This window comes from Bos indicus, chromosome 3 (genome assembly GCF_029378745.1).
Source record: "Bos indicus isolate NIAB-ARS_2022 breed Sahiwal x Tharparkar chromosome 3, NIAB-ARS_B.indTharparkar_mat_pri_1.0, whole genome shotgun sequence".
Taxonomy (NCBI): Eukaryota; Metazoa; Chordata; class Mammalia; order Artiodactyla; family Bovidae; genus Bos; species Bos indicus.
This window is the reverse complement of record NC_091762.1, coordinates 67,992,805-68,010,361: the sequence shown is the minus strand read 5'-3', so window position 1 is coordinate 68,010,361 and position 17,557 is coordinate 67,992,805. Positions and strand designations below refer to the sequence as shown.

The following is a 17,557-nucleotide window of genomic DNA, read 5'->3' as shown; positions in this document are numbered from 1 at the left end:
GTTGATTCTCAGGATATTGTAAGGCTTTTTTCTTCTCCAATTTAGCTGAAAAATAACACTTATCCCCATAACTCACTCCCTTCAGAAAGGCCCATGAAGAGTTAAGGCTGATTCTGAAAGCTGAACTTATTTCATCTCCCATCTCTCAGTCTGTCTCAAACCTCAGTGTGTAATATACATTGGTGCAAAGAAGGGATGGAGTCAGAGAAACAGTGGATTTCTTCAGGAAAAAGATGAAATCTTCAATGAGGGAAGTGAGAGCAGAATTGAGTGCAAAAGCGTGGAATGTAAAATCTCTTTCAAAGTGAGAATTGATTTTTCCCCTTATTTATTACAAAATATTGAGTATAGTTGCCTGTGCTAAAAAAAATCTTTAAAAAAAAAAAGATGTATGTGTATGTATAACTAAATCACTTTGCTGTACACCTGAAACTAACACAACATTGAAAATCAGCTATACTTCAATTGTAAAGAAAAGAAAAAACACAAAAAAACCAAAGTAAGAATTGATAGGACTTTGTGGCCCACTGACTGAAATATGGGTAAGACTAGAGACTCAAAACTGAGTCTGAAGTCACAATCCAACTTACAACAGGAAGTTGAGCCTGTGTGTGTGCCTGTTTGACTGTTGGCGGGGCTGGGGGAGTTGTCAAGGAAAGCAGTAAGAGGCTCATGCAGGACACATTCCTTGAAGATGCCACGTTGAGACGTTTTGTAGACCATCAAATATCTCCATCTCTAGAGATGGCCTGCACTGGAAGATATAGGTCTGGGGATCAGCAACATACCAGGAGTTAATAGAAGCAAAAACAGAGATTAATCCCTAGTGGCTCAGACGGTAAAGTGTCTGTCTGCAATGCAGGAGACCTGGGTTCGATCCCTGGGTTGGGAAGATCCCCTAGAGAAGAAAATGCCATCCCACTCCAGTATTCTTGCCTGGAAAATCCCATGGACCACAGAGCCTGGTAGGCTACCGTCCATGGGGTTGCAAGGAGTCGAACAATACTGAGCAACTTCACTTTCACTTTCACTTCAGGAGGGGTTGTAGAGCAGAGGTCCTACACTAGCCTACAGGTGATTTTTGGTTTTGTTTGTCATTTCTGTTTGATTGTTGCTTTTGATGATTTGACAATAAAAGATTTTCTGAAAGACCAAAGTTTTGCAAATTCATACACTGAAATAATAGGAATTTGGTGGGGATGGGGTGGGGGGGGAGTAGGAAAGAGGCAAATCACTCAAAACCCATAAGTTTGTAACCAGGACGTTAATAAAAATAATAATAATCTTATTAAATTATCAGCACAGTTAAAAACCATACTACATTTCCCATTTTTTTTTTTTTGTGAGAATATGTAAGTTTTACTGTCTTAGCAAATTTCAGTTATACAATACAGTGTTATTAGCTACAGTCACTATGTTTTATTATTTGTTTTATTTTGGGCTGCAGTGGGTCTTCTTTGCTGTGCACGGGCTTTCTCTAATTGCAGTGAGCAGGGACTACTCATCCTTGTGGTGTACAGGCTTCTCATTGCGGTGGCTCCTCTTGTGGAGCACAGGCTCTAGGAACAAGGGTTTCATTAGTTGCAGCTCGTGGACTCCGTTGTGGTGGTGTGTGGGCTTCAGCAGTTATGACACATGGGCTCAGATGTTGTGGTGCACGGGCTTAGTTGCGTGGCATGTGGAGTTTACCTGGACCAGGGATCAAACCTACGTCCCCTGTATTGGCGGGCAGATTCCTATCCACTATGCCACCAGGGAAGTCTTAAATGTAACCACTTCTTTTTTCATTTGTTTTGGTTTTTGTTTGTTTTTGTCTCCTGGTACATGGGGATCTTAGCACAGCATGTGGGACCTCAGTTCCCCAATCAGGGAATTCCAATGCACATCCCATGCATTGGAAGTATGGAGTCTTAACTACTGGACTACCAGGGAAGTCCCCAGTCACTATGTTTTACATTAGCGTCTCAAATCTTCTAGATCATACAGCTAAAAATTTATACCCTTTTACAAGCTATTTCTTGTTTCCCCGACCACCACCGCCCAGCCCATGGCAACCACTTTTCTACTCTCTGTTTATAAGAGCTTGGCTTTATCTTTTTTAAGATTTCACTTATAAGTGACACTATGCAGTATTTCATTTTCTCTGTCTTATTTCTCATAGCATAATACCCTCAAGTTCTATCCATGCTGTTGCAAATGGCAGGATTTCCTTTCTCGTGGTTGAATAATATTCCACTGTGTATATATTCCATATAATCTTTATCCATTCATCTGTTGATGGACATTTAGGTTGTTTCCATACCTTGGCTATTGTGAATGATGCTACAGTGAACATGAAAATGTGGTTATCTCTTTGATATCCTATTTTTATTTCCTCTGGCTATATGCCCAGAATAGGATTGCTGGACAATCTGGTAATTTTGTTTACCAAATAAATACCAAAACAATATTTAAGGGACTTTGACACTGTTTCCCATGTGGTTGCACCAGCTTACATTCCCACCTACAGCACAAGTGTTTTGTTTTCTCCACATTCTCACCAACACTTGTTATTTCTTGTCCTTTGGATGACAGTCATTCTGACAGGTGTGAGGTGATAATTTGTGATTTTGATTTGCATTTCCCTGATTAATGATGTTGAGCACTTTTGCATGTGACTGTTAGCATTTGTAGATCTTCTCTGGAAAAACAAAAACTAAAAAACGCCTATTCATTTTCTCTGCCCATTTCTTAACTGGATTGTTTCAGGGTTTTTTGCTATTGAGTTATATGAGTACCTTATATATTTTGGATATTAACCTCTTATCTGCTGAATAATTTGCAAATATTTTCCTTCATTCATAGTCTAAAACTATGTTCAGTTCAGTTCAGTTGCTCAGTCGTGTCCAATTCTTTGCGACCCCATGAACCGCAGCACACCAGGCCTCCCTGTCCATCACCAACTCCCAGAGTCCACCCAAACCCACATCCATTGTGTCAGTGATGCCATCCAACCATCTCATCCTCTGTCGTCCCCTTCTCCTCCTGCCCTCAATCTTTCCCAGCATCAGGGTCTTTTCAAATGAGTCAGCTCTTCGCATCAGGTGGCCAAAGTATTGGAGTTTCAGCTTTAGCATCAGTCTTTCCAATGAACACCCAGGACTGATCTCCTTTAGGATGGACCAGGTGGATCTCCTTTATTGGACTACTGGTTGGAGAGTCTCCAAGGGACTCTCAAGAGTCTTCTCCAACACCACAGTTCAAAAGCATCAATTCTTTTAAACCCCCAATACTTTTTTTTTTAAAGAGAATGGTTGGTAGCTTGATAGAAGGTGGTGTGAGGAAGAGTTGGGTCTGCTGAGTTGAAGAAGAAACAGCAAATTCACTAAGTAAGGCAAACACCCAACAAGCATTTCCTAAACAGAGTACATGCAAACCTCAAGGAAAAACAAGAAATGAATGCATTTAGCTGGCCAAGGTACTTTGTGCTCACTTGCTGTTACTTCTTTGTGTACCATGATAAGAAAAACCAACAGAAAACCAACAGCAACCATCCCTGATACTGATATCAGTCCCATCTTTACCAGAGAAGAACATAAAAGAAACACGCCTTTTTCTCCTCTGTCCTACCTGACCATTAATACTTATGCTTATAATTCCTTGCTCTTGGTAAGGCCGCTGAAGAGATCAAAATGACTCTATTCCGATTTGAATGCCTTTAGCATGAGGGTATACAATATCCATTTACCACAGACCACACCACTCCCTGTTGTCTTATACCTCTCCTATCCCATCTATTTCACGAGTTTGTTTCCGGCTTTCTCTCTGTTGGACTTGCATTGGCAGGCCCTTGTATAGAGAAGAAAAGAATGTAGGGGAAAAGCTCACCTTTGAGGGCAGGCCAGGAACTAAACAATGGTCACCAGAGAAGTAGACGGAGCATCAGGAGAAAATGTTAGAGCTTAAACCAGAGGAGAAAATGATTTCAGAAAAATAGAGTTGCAAGTATAAGATGCTATAGAGAAGTCTTAATAGAGCATTGAGACTTCTCTGATGGCCCAGTGATTAAAAATCCACCTGCCAATGCAGGGGACATGTGTTTGATCCCTGGTCTAGGAAGATTCTACATGCTGCAGAGCAACTAAACCCATGTGCCAAAGCTACTGAGCCCACACTCCCTAGAGCCCTTCTCTGCAACAAGAGAAGCCACCTCAATAAGAAGCCTGTGTAATGCAAGTAGACCCCCATGCCCCACGACTAGAGAAAACCCACACGCAGCAACAAAGACCCAGTGCAGTCAGGAAAATAAAGAAATGAATAAATTAAAAAAAAAGATTTTTAAAAAGAGAGAGCATTAGATTTATGGGGCAGTACAGCATCAGTAACTTCTGGGAGCAGTTTGTGTGTGGTGTGGTGATGGCAGGGTCAGGCTGCCACACCAGGGAAGCAGGGCTGCAGAGAGGGAGGAGGGAATGTGCTACACTCTTTCAAGAAATTTGATGAGGAAAGAAAGGAGAGAGGAAAGGCTTTTACAGAGAGACACGTTGAGAGAATTCTCTTTGTACGAGGAGGAACACTTGAGCATATTATTTTTAGAATGAAGAGAAGTAGCTACTGGGGAGGAATAGGGAAATGATTGAAGATGAGAGAGCGAGAGCAAGAGAAAAGACTAAATGGAACAACTCTCCAGGGAGCTTATTTCCATTACATAATTCACTAAACAAATGTGGATTCATCTTTGTTTCAGTTCTAGCACCTTCTGACTGCAAGTGTGATTTCTGGCAGTAAGTTTACAGGCTCTCCCCTGCCCCCGCTCACACACACCCCAGTAACAGCTCTGGATAGACCCTTTGGAAAGATCTGCGTACTACAGTGGCGTGGACCAGAAGACATCTGTTGGTAGTGAGTGCCTTTTGCCAAGTTGGAGTGAAGTGCTGCATCCCTGGAACTATCAGGAATTGACGCAAGCCATCTTTGCTGTGACCCAGCTCTGAAGGCGGCCAGCGAATCTTCAGGATAAGTGGACCCCTTCTTATATGATATCAGCTGCCTCATTATGCTTAACATTTCAAACATTATTAATTTTTAATTATTTACATTTAATTATCTGCAACACTTAAGCATCCAAATTCCACAGCTGATGTTCCTGATGAAATATTTACTAAACAATCAATCCTCTTGGATTCCACAGAGCCGGATGTTTTCAACTGGGAGCAAATCCTTCCTCTAGGAGGCTGCCTTTGCTTTCTTGTGTTCTAGATGGACGTGGCTGCACTCTGAGCACTCGTGGCTTCAGCTGCAGTGTCCACTTTATCTCAGAGATGCTCTGTCAACTCTTAAGGGATGAGTGGCCCTGCTCGGCACTAGTGATAGCAGGTTGAGTGCCGCTGGGACACTCAAGCCATCTCCCTTCTCATTTCTCTTCCGTTAGGGCTGGAAGTATATTAACAGGTAACCAGTTCTGATGATAGAAAAGCGAGACAATCTTATTCATGGTCCAAAGGCAAAGGCATGATGAAAACTAATCAGAACTCCTACAGGAGATGGTCACTCATACAACTAATCAACCAGCTGGCTTTTCCTTGCAAAATCAGGACCCGCTGTCAATGGGAATGCCATTTCCAGAGCAAAGGCCAAGGGAAGCTTATCCACTTGGGCTCCCTGACACAAACACTCCACAGTTCTATCATCCTTTGTGCAAAAGGAAGGGGCTTAAGGCCAACAAAATATGCACAGTTTCACTTGGTTTTCCAGGAGCAGAGATGAAATAAATGGTGCTAATCTACCTGTGCTCACCATTAGGGCCTTCCTTGCTGTCTCTTACAGGATCACTGGGAGGGTTGACTATGTGATGTATCTGGCAGTGTGGTTGAGAGTAAGGGATAAGAGTTAAGTCTTCACTCATTCCACATATATTTATTGATCACCTGCTGTATGTCAGACCCTGCTGTAGGCACTGGAGAGGCAGAGGCAAATGAGACAGACATGGTTACTACCATCATGGAATTTATATTCCAGGGAATGGAAGACTCTGGGATTTGACTGCCATCTACCTGCCACCTACTTCACTTAAGTTAATTAACCTCTCCATTTCCTTATCTGAAAATGAGAATAATCTGAGTACCACTTTCATAGTGTCACTGTGATTATTTAATTATGTACATGCAAATGCATGTACAACTAAGAAATCATAAGACTGGCACCCACAGTCAGCTTCACTGAGTTGTAGGTTAGTTACGCATGTATAGTTCACTAAAACTTATATTTGAGGCATGTAATAGAATTAGCAATTTAACTATGAGTATGAGGTTACAATTGCTATTACTAAGCACAGCTCTAATTTAAATAGCAGTTGGAGACAAGATACAGAAGATGTGGCCATGGTGACTACGTATTAGAGAGGAGGGGTTTCTGAGTTCAGGTAAAGTCAACCCATTAGTATAAAAACTGACATGAAGTAAGTGTTCAATAAATGCTAGTTGTTGTCAGTATTGTTATGATTATTAGGCCCTGAAGTCTTCATGAATAGGTAGACTCCCTATCTCCTCCTCTTTTGTTTGGTTTGGTGTGCTTTTATCATGTTCCTTTACCTGCTGAATATTTCTCTGCCTTTTCATCTTGTTTAGGTTGCTGTGTTTGGGGTGGCCTTTCTGTATGCTAGAAGTTTGTGGTTCCTCTTTATTGTGGAGGTTCCTCCCTGTGGGTGGGGTTGGATGAGTGGCTTGTCAAGGTTTCCTGGTTAGGGAAGTTTGCGTTGGTGTTCTGATGGGTGGAGCTGGATCTCTTCTCTCTGGAGTGCAATGAAGTGTCCAGTGGTGAGTTTTGAGGTGTCTATGGGTTTGGTGTGACTTTTGGCCACCTGTATATTTGTGCTCAGGGTTATGTTCCTGTGTTGTTGGAGAATTAGCTTGATATGTCTTGCTCTGAAACTTTTTGGCTCTTGGGTGGAGCTTGGTTTCAGTATAGGTATGGAGGGTTTTGGATGAGTTCTTGTCAATTAATGTTCCCTGGAGTCAGGAGTTTTCTCGTGTTCTCAAGTTTTGGATTTAAGCCTCCTGCCTTTGGCTTTCAGTCTTGTTCTTACAGTAGCCTCAAGAACTCTCTATCCATACAGCACCGATGATAAAACATCTAGGTTAATGGTGAAAAGATTCTCCACAGTGGGGGACACCCAGAGCAGTTCACAGAGTTACATAGAGAAAAGAAGAGGGAGGAGGGAGATAGAGGTGACCAGAAGGAGAAGAGGGAGAATCAAAAGAGGAGAGAGCAATCTAGCCAGTAATCAGTTCCCTATTTGCTCTCCGCAGTCTGGAACACTTAGAGAAGTTCACAGAGTTCCATAGAGAAGAGAAGAGGAAGGAAGGAGATAGAGGTGACCAGGAGGAGAAGAGGGGGAGTCAAAAGGAAAGAGACAGATCTAGCCAGTAATCAGTTCCCTAAGTGTTCTCCACAGCCCGGAACACACGAAGAGATTCACAGAGTTAAGTAGAGAAGAAAAGGGGAGGGAGGAGATAGAGATGACCTGGGGGAGAAAAAGGAGAGTCAAAAGGGGAGAGAGCAATCAAGCCAGTAATCACACTTCTAAGTAGAAATGGATACTGAAGATTGGATTCTTAATGGTACAGAATTGATAACAAATACCAAAAAGTAAAGATTAAAAATCTAGAGTAGAGGTTAGACTCTCAAAAATACAATCTTAAAAAAAAACAAAACAAAATCACAAAAGTTATTTTAAAAATATATGAAATTTGCTTTTAAAATAGGGTTTTTTTTTGCAGGGTAATAGTAGGTTTTAAAAATGAAAATTAAAGGAGTAATAAAGAACTTAAATTTTTTTTTAATTTAAAAAACTTAAAAATGATAATAGTAAAACATATCTAAGAATTTCTCTGGAGCTGTTGAGAACATATGTGGTCAGTTCAGTTTCAGATAGTTCCTTGTTCCAGCTTACACTTCTTCTCAAGGTCTATAGGTCCTTTCCAATGTAGCCACTGCTAACTACAGGGTTTTAATCTGTTGTACCTGTCACTTCCAAAGCGGTTCCCTCTATTTATTTTGGCTTCCTCTGTTTGCAAGTCTCTTCAGTATCTAACTTCCGCCCTGACATAAGGGGGTGAAGGTGGTCACTTATTCAGGCTCACTTGTTCAATTGTGCTGCGGGAAGGGAGGAACACTGCAAACAAATATCACTGGCGTGTGTGGGGAGTGCTTGTAGTGTCTGGGCCACAATGGGTTTGCCCCACTCACGGCGTGTGTGCTTTCCCCGTCTACACTGCTCAGGCTCCAGGTTGCTCTGCAGGGGAACTGTCTAAGGCAGGCCCTGGATTACGTGCACTTCCCAGATCTACGCTGCTCAGGTTCAGGAAATTGGGTACTCCACAAAGGTGCAGACTCAGTTGGGCCTGCATTTTGTGCCCTTCCCAGGTCCAAGCAGTTCAGGTGACCAGGTGCTTGGCAAAGGCACTCCCCCAGTTTGGCGGTGCATCTTATCACCTCCCCAATCCCAGACACTTGGTTTTCTGGGTGTGCAGTGGGAGCACTGTCTCAAGTGTGCCGTGTGCGTCCTCTGGGGAGCTGATCTCTGGCTGTGACCCTCCTGGCAGATGTCAACTGTCCAGGATCCCAGGAAGACTTGGTTAGCAACTGGGAGCCTGCTCGCAGTTTGGTAGAGGCTGCTGTCTAATGGCACCCCACTCCAGTACTCTTGCCTGGAAAATCCCATGGACGGAGGAGCCTGGTGGGCTGCAGTCCATGGGGTCGCAAAGAGTCGGACAAGACTGAGCGACCTCACTTTCACTTTTCACTTTCATGCATTGGAGGAGGAAATGGCAACCCACTCCAGTGTTCTTGCCTGGAGAATCCCAGGGATGGGGGAGTCTGGTGGGCTGCCGTCTATGGGGTTGCACAGAGTTGGACACGACTGAAGCGAATTAGCACCAGCAGCAGCAGACTTCTCTGGGGCCGAGTTTGCTCCTTGCCTTCTAGCTCTGGCTGTCGCCCACCTGCCTCCCTCCCTCTGGTGAGGGATGGGCTGGCCCACTCTCAGCTAGCTCTCCTCTGGTATTCGCTAAGTCCTTTGTTCTGTGAGAGGCCTGGCAGTGCCTTAGGTTAGAGCTTTTTTGTGGGAAAGTTCTCTCTCTCTCTTTCCTCTCTCTCTCTTTTTTTTCCCTCTCTCTCTGGCTATCCCACAATTTGGGGTGCTATCTCACATTAGCGCCCTCAGATTGTCCTCGGGGCATTCAGGCCTGGTCCTTACCCTAAGCAATGCAGCCCGGGCCTCCCTGTTCAGCCCCCACTTACTGGTGGTGGATGCCAGCGTCTGGGCTGCTTCTCCACTGGGAGTTGCAGTTAGGCGCATAATCTGTGGGTTTTATTTATTTATTTTTCCTCCAGGTTATGTTGCCCTCTGAGATTCCAAAACTCCCCACAGACCCGCTGGTCAGAGGGTTTCCTGGTGTTTAGAACCTTCTCCTCTTTTACGACTCCCTCCCCAGGATGGGTTTCTGTCCCTAACTCTTTTGTCTCTCTTTTTATTTTTTATATTTTGTCCTACCTCCTCTCCAGACAATGGGCTGCCTTTCTGGTGCCTGGTGTCCTCCGCCAGCGTTCAGAAGTTGTTTTGTGGTATTTGCTCAGCATTCAAATGATCTTTCGATGAATTTGTTGAGGAGAAAGTGGTCTCCGGTCCTATTCCTCCACCATCTTAGGGGAGAATCTCCAAGCCTTCATAAATAAATAAGACTGATATAATGGAGCACAATGTGGTGCTTGTACATACAAAAACATTAATAAATGTTAGCTCACACAAACTCATGTTACTGTGCTTTTTATGACAGACTATTTTAAATGTGTATTAAATGGAGGGGACCTTAGAAGCGATGGCATCTGGCTCCTTCAGGGTGATGAAACTTGAGATCCTTAGAAATAGAATAACTTGGGCAAGTTACATAGTGAGCAGTAAACTGGGAATTAAAATCTGGTCTTTTGCCACAGCTGGAAAGGGTCTGCTGTACCCACAGTGCCTCTCTTCTAACTCCCTCGTCTAAATCAAGTTCAACAAAAATGATGATAAGGTCCATACCACAGTGGCAGCTGCAAACACCTTTTGCTTTTGTGCCAAGCTTAGTTATGAGCTTTGGAGTGTACCCATTTTGCCTTCTCTGGCTCCTCACCTTTCTGCCACCTGTCTTTTGGGGTTCATAACAAAAATAAAACACAAACACAAAAATCATAGGTCTGACAATCATAGCTGGTTTCACTGGATGGCTAGAGCTTAGTTATGCTTGTAGAGATTCACTGAAAACTTTTTTTGGAGCCTCAAAAAATTAGCATTTTTATTGTGAGTATTAACTAAAAATTGTCATTACTGGGCACAACTTTAGTTAAGTAGCGGTTGGAGGCAAAATACAGAAGCTGTGGCTGACCAAATGTCAGGATTATCAACTCTGTGAGCTTGGGTGATGCGTAAGATATTGTGTAATTTCTTGTAGCACACAAGCCACTTAGAAACTTACTACCTCTGTTCCTTCTTAAATATATAGTGTTGTTCTTAGTGGTTTGCACTGAACATGTAACAGGCAGCATTCAGTAAAGTCACTTGACAGCTCCTTCTAAAATAAATCTGATTTTATCTTTGTGTCATATAATTTCCCATGCTGAGAGGTTCGCATTATCATCAACACAATAACAGTGCCTACAGCAGGCAGTCCTGAAGTACTTCTAAACCCTGGTTCCCTCAACACCACAACTCTTTCTAGCACAGGAGTCCCCAATCTCCAGGATCTGATATCTGGTGATCTGAGGTGGAGCTGATGTAATAGGAATAGAAATAAAGTGCACAATAAACATAATATGCTTAAATCATCCCCAAACCATCCCCCTTCCTGCCCCAGCCTGTAGAAAAATTGTCTTCCACGGAACTGGACCCTGGTGCCAAAAAGATTGGGACCGCTGTTCCAGTAGGTTAGGGAGAAGGCTGTCTAAATCCAACCATGAATAATCAGACACAAGTAACATGAGAATTTAACTGTAAGTTTTTTTTCCTTTCCCCTGATGCCTTAGTATATAATTAATGCTTTTAATTCATTGTTGTGCCAATATATTCCATCTAGCTCATGGAAACCAGTTCTAAAATGCAAAGACACGATGGCTGCCAAGATTCCGGTCATACACGTTTCAGATGGTGTGGACTTTCTCTGGAGTATACCTGACTATTGTGTTCTTTAACAAAAGTAGGGTGTGAGTTTGCACACGTAGGGTGCAACAGGAGGATGGTGGGTGCCCAGCAGGTAATTCATTTAGTGGTCATGTGCTGAGGAAAACAAGAGTTGTGAGTGTAGACGGATCAAAAGCAAGGAGTCCTGTGTGACCCTGCTGCTGCTTCTCTTACCCTAAGGCTGCCCAAGGCGAGAGTTTTCATCCTGGTAGGATGTACAAGAGCTTCCCCTGATATAGGGGGCCAGAAATCTAGAAGTAAATGTGTTCTGGTTCTGTCTGAGAACACTAGCAACAATTCCCGTGCAATTGCTTTTGCTTTTTAAAAGGGAGAAATAGATGGCTATCGGGTCACTTTCACAGCTAATAGTTTATAGGTCAAGATAATCTGGAGCTAAGAAATGTGATATTCATTATGAAAAATAGAAAGCTTTGTTTAGCAGAGGATTTTTGTTTAATTGCAAGCCCAAAAGGCTGAGTATAAAAAGTATTTATTGTACCAAGAATAAATTAAATTTCCCCCTTTCTATCTTTCTTTACTTATTCCTCTAATTGTTTATTTTGAAACCCCTCTTCACCCATGAGAATGTGAGCCACACGGAGGTAGGGATTTTCATCCATTTGCTTGCTGTGTATCCCCAGGGCCTTACACAGAGTCTGGCAAATACGAGTATCCAATATGTACTCACTGACCAACAAATGAATGAATGAGTGAACTGTAAATTGAAAAACCATCCTTCCAAATGAATTCATTTGTGGATGTAAGCTAGCACATTCCCTAGAAAGCAGCTTCCTTCATTAAGGGCAGGCTTTAAGGTTCACAGGAGATTTTAGCATCAGCCTAATGATGCTGATTTTCCTTGGAAATTGCTCTCTGCTCCTCTCCCCTAGTTTGTCTTCCTCAGCATTTATTTTCAGATCAGCATTGGATCTGAAGTTATAGCTTTTTCTCCCCAGAATTCACCTGAGGAAAAAATTGTCTTTTCCTTGCATTTGAAGCTTAGCAAATTGAGGAAAACCAACTTAGGTGAACATCTGATGATCTTTTGAAAAAAGAGAGACCTGGAAGCTCAATACAGATGGTGCCACTCCTGCCTTGGGGATGCTGGGCAGCTTGGGCCCGGCATGGAGTGGTTCTCCTGGGACACCGGGACTGGCTGGATTCTCTCCTAACTCAGCAGAAGTGCCAGGGCCATGCCAGTCACAGGGTAAAGTGGCTGGGGTGTGAGCCCTACACAGAGAGGGTCTGTAAAACCCTTCTTACTGACTCAAGCCCTGACTCAGGCATTCTAGGATTTCAGGACTCACCCAAACCTGATTAAAGGTGTCCAGAGGGCCTGGGGTTAACACTGAGTTGTTCTTTAAGTACAAGATTATGGTTTCCAATAAAGTGGATTTGTGGTACCTGAGGTGATTTTGTGGAAGAAAAAAAGGAAGATTAAAAAGTCTGTGTCAAAGTAGTATTTTGATTAGACCAGAAGCATAATTTTAGAAAATGGAAAATAGTAGGGATGCCATAGGAAATGTGCTTGGGGCCTGCCCTCCCCAGAGGAATGGAGTCAATAAATCATCTCCCGCCAGTCCCAAGTTTTCAAGTGTGATGTTTTCGACATTTTGTAGACTTACATTTTAAAGTAAAGAATGCACAACCCCATTTATTAAGATTGTGTTATTGCATTTGTCATCTTTTTTTAATTTTGGAAGATATTTCATTTACCCTTGTTAGGTATAAATATGATCCTGTGCTTTACTTTTCATGAAGGATGGAGAGTAAAACAACAAGCTTCTTGGTTTAGGAAGAACTAATTAGTAGATTTTCCTCCAGTTCTCCAGGATCGTGGCAACTGCTTCTTTCCTGACAGTGAACTTTGCATCCCAATCTCCATTAGTCTTAATAGAAGCCAAGCATTCTCTCCCCTTCACTGTGCTATAAGAATCATTTTTCCTGAGTGGAGTAATGGTTATGAAGTCATTTAGGTATTCACAGAAAAAAATGCCTTTTACTGTTGTTTTTTTATTGATTCCAGGAATGTGGCGAAGAGAAACCCTGCTCCATTTTACCGTAAATACTATTAATCCAGAGATGACTTCTTAGTATACAGCAATGATTGATTTGAATTTAAATGAGTTGATATTCAGAGTTTTCATCTAGACTCAGATAAAACAACAAAATCATGCAGTGACTCTGGTTACATCTGGAGTTGCTACTTAGATTGCCTACACAGTCTTGTATTTTGAAAAAATACAAGGTTTGAAAAAAAAAAAGGATAAGAGCTGAGATATATTAGATCCTGAAAGTATATACTTCACCTATCCTATTACTGACATTCACTCCTGACTTCATTTCCAAAGAATTTCACCCATTTCTCCCACCAGGTCCAAGATCAATATCTTATTTTAAGGAAAAAGTTTTCACTCAAAATAGGTTGACTTTTGAGTCTGACAAAGTAGAAATTAGAGTTATGGTGCTGTTTTAAGAGAAAAATTGGAGAGGTCTGATTCCCAATCTACATAATAATTCAACAGAATTTAAGGCTGTCTTTAGCACTTTGCATTAGCAGCAAGTAATTACCTCCAACTAGAATGAAATGAGGGTCAAGAATGGTTTCAAGCAATCAAGTGAAGTGTTACTTGCTTTATTGAACATGCTAATTCAAAGCTGCACTTGGAAGAGTTAAAGAAGAAAAATGCCTCCAACCCAAATTGCCTTGTGAGCTTTTTTGCAAGAGTGGGCCAGAATGGTTTGTGGATGATAAGAAGTTTAAGTTGTTTAGTTTTAATATTTTAAATGACTTTACCTAGGAATTTGAGTGATTTCGGATTTTTCATTTTTGTGTTTTAATTTAATGGTGCATTCGATATACATAAGGATAAGCACACATACATTATTTTGAACATGTTAACAACTATTTTCAAATGGGCGTGCCTATCCCTGAACGGATAGGTTGGTCTCCTACCAAATTACAAAATTAAGTAGATATGAATTAGTGTGTGGAAGTGTTACTGAACTAAACTTGGGTTCACCTGCCTGCTACCCAGCATAAACAATCAATTGACACAAGTTGCAGTGAAGGAAAGTACAGTGTCTGTTTGCAGTGCACCAAGCAAGGAGAACTGGTAGCTCATGCTCAAAAGGCCCAAACTCCCCTATGGTTTTCAGGGAAGGGTTTTAAAATGCAATATTTGGAGTGAGGGTTGCAGGGTGCATGAATTTCCTTTGATTGGGTGGTGGTGGTTAAGTGACAAGGTGGCATTTCAGGAACCTCAATCATCAACTTTCAGGTTCCAACCAGACTGAGGTCAGTATATAATCACCATCCTATACCTGGTCAGGGGTCTTGGTTTCTGCATAACAACCCAAAGGTATGCATCTGATTGCTGTGTATATTCCTTGAGGAAGACTGTCCTATCACTGAACTATTGTTCAAGTTATCTTTCTTAATTGCCTTTCCTTTGTTTCTGCATATCATCATTTCTCTAAGTAGTAACCATTTGAGTCTGCTGTTTGAAACTCAAGGAAGGTATAGGAGAGTAGAATTGTTTTCTACAAACAAGAAAAGGTGGGGGATACACAGGGGCTTTTGTACATGGGACGGACTCACAGAGTCCTGTTCAATTTCAATCCCCCTTTTTCTTTGATGCTTCTCAATCCTGAGGGGAGCAGGAGCCAGACAAGACAGGCAATTAGGTTTTGAATAGAGAGTCTAATCATACTTGTCAGGGGAACTCGGTTTTGGGGGGACCTGGTTTCTGAAGTGCTAGCTGAGTCTAGTTCCTCTTATGAAATTCTAGGCCTATAGAATATTGATCCAAACTCAGACACAGTTTTGCTTACTCAATTATCCATGATTCTAACCTTGGGGAACAATTAAAATTCATAACTGTATTATTAGCAACAGAGCTTCCCAGATGCTCAGTGATAAGGAATTGTCCCTGCCAATTCAGGAGACAAAGGAGACCTGCATTCATTCCCTGGGTCAGAAAGATCTCCTAGAGAAGGAAATTACAACCCACTCCAGTAGTCTTGCCAGAATAATCTCATGGACAGAGGAGCCTGGCAGGCTACAGTCCGTGGAGTCACAAAGTGTCAGACACGACTGAGTGTGCACACACACACACACACACATTTATTAGCAAGAGAGTAATGAGAATAAAAATGAAATCATGTGCAGAATTCCTGAATTTGCCTTTTTTAAAATATAAATTTATTTATTTTAATTGGAGGCTAATTACAATATTGTAGTGGTTTTGCCATACACTGACATGAATCTGCCACAGGTGTACAGGTGTTCCCCATCCTGAACCCCCCTCCCACCTCCCTCCTCATCCCATCCCTCTGGGTCATCCCAGTGCGCCAGCCCGAGCACCCTGTCTCATGCATCGAACCTGAACTGGCGATTTGTTTCACATATGATAATATACAGGTTTAAATGCTATTCTCCCAAACCATCATACCCTCACCCTCTCCCACAGAGTCCAAAAGACTGTTCTATACATCTGTGTCTCTTTTGCTGTCTCGCATATAGGGTTATCATTACCATCTTTCTAAATTCCATATATATGCATTAAATACTGTATTGGTGTTTTTCTTTCTGGCTTACTTCAGTCTGTATAATAGGCTCCAGTTTCATCCACCTCATTAGAACTGATTCAAATGTATTCTTTTTAATGGCTGAGTAATATTCTGTTGTGTATATGTACCACAGCTTTCTTATCTATTCGTCTGCAGCTCAGTCCCAGAAAAATGAATTTGCCTTTTTTATTAGATGTTAACTGAAGTTTAGGATGAATAACATTTTATATATCTAGGTTGATTATAATATAAATAATTCTGACTTAGAAACTGTATCTTGTAGCTTTAAAAACATATTTTCTTTATCATGTGGCAGGAAATACGTAGAGATTAAGCTCTCTTAAAATAATTAAAGACAATTTAGATGGTACAAACAAACTTTATTTAACACTTCATGAAGCAAACAGTCTCCATTTGCCAGGGTCCAGAGAACTTCATAATGGGCTGGAAGGCAGGATGCTTTTATAGGATAAAGAATAAGAAATAAAGAAGAGAAAATGAATAAGGAAAAAGGAAATACATATAGAACCCTGAATTGGCTTGGCATGTGGGGATTGTTTGACAGGATACACTGTTTTTCTAGTCAAATGAAACTTTTCTCGGGACTTGAAAGTTACCTGTATCAGTTTGCTGACCTGGCATACCAGGCAGGAGTAGCTCCATCTTGGACCTAGACATTTATTTCAATGGCTATTTAAAGTGAATCTGCAACTTTATTTTTTCAAGAGGACAATTAGTTCTTTATTTCAGATGTTGTACTTGGAAGCTCATTTGGTATCTTTTTTTAATTGAAAAATATGGTAACCTTATATACTCATTAAATGCTATCTTTCTAAAACATAGCTTGGAGACATGCAGCATGCATGTTTAATCTCAGTACAATGGATTCAAAACCAAGAATGCATGTTACCTGCATCAAGGCTAGATTACAAATTATTATAGTCATCATCATCATCTTCACATTTTGTTTTCCATGCATTTGATGATTCATTGGCAGTATTTTGGTGATGACACCACATTAGTGGTAATAAGGATGTTTTAGGACCTAATTAATGATGGTTTAATTACAACATTTTGAATGACTACCATTGCAGGAATTGATGCTTTACAGCTGGGGATTGTGAAGTGGGTATCTGTACTGTGAACCTTTGCCCTGTGAGGGACACTAGAGTCCTTGCTTTAGCTGACACAGACATGGTATGTGGGAGTACTTGGTCAGTTCATAACTGAACCAACACTTAACTGAGGAACTGTTCTTCTTCTTGCAGAAGTATATTCCTTTTTTGTAGAGACCTAAATCTATAATTTTGAGCAGTCAAGCAATATCTACCAGGTGGCAATCTAGGGCTTTAATATAACTTGGTCAATGGCAAGGGAGTTTGATTTCTTTGCCTTGCAATATCTAATTTAAAAATCTCTTGGGAGAGGAGAGGTAAATGATTTAATTGATATCTTCTATTCTTTCATTTCCTTCATTTATGTCAGCTAAGGACAGGACATGAAGACCCAGAATTAATCTGCACATTAAAATGATTAATCATAAGGTTATATAATTCAGAAGGAAATAGTGGGGATGAAAACTTTCAGTAGGAAAAAGACCATGAGATGGGAGATAGGATTGTTTTCTTTGCTCTGCAGAAGATTTTTTAGTTTGATGTAGTTCCACTTGGCTATTTTCGTTTTTGTTGCCAATGTTTTTGATGTCAGGTCCATGAAATTACTGCCAAGATCAATGTCATGAACCATTTCCCCTATTTTCTTAAGGAAAATTAGTCATTTTAAATGAGGGAT

The 17,557-nt window shown here is 41.3% G+C and overlaps 1 protein-coding gene and 1 pseudogene across 1 annotated transcript in view; one reads left to right on the top strand and one right to left on the bottom strand.

Annotated features, from left to right (window-relative positions):
• ST6GALNAC5 (ST6 N-acetylgalactosaminide alpha-2,6-sialyltransferase 5) overlaps window positions 1–17,557 on the top strand; it is a 213,237-nt gene that overhangs the window by 70,944 nt on the left and 124,736 nt on the right. The window lies entirely within an intron of this gene.
• On the bottom strand, window positions 16,693–17,512 carry LOC109556837 (transcription initiation factor TFIID subunit 9-like; annotated as a pseudogene).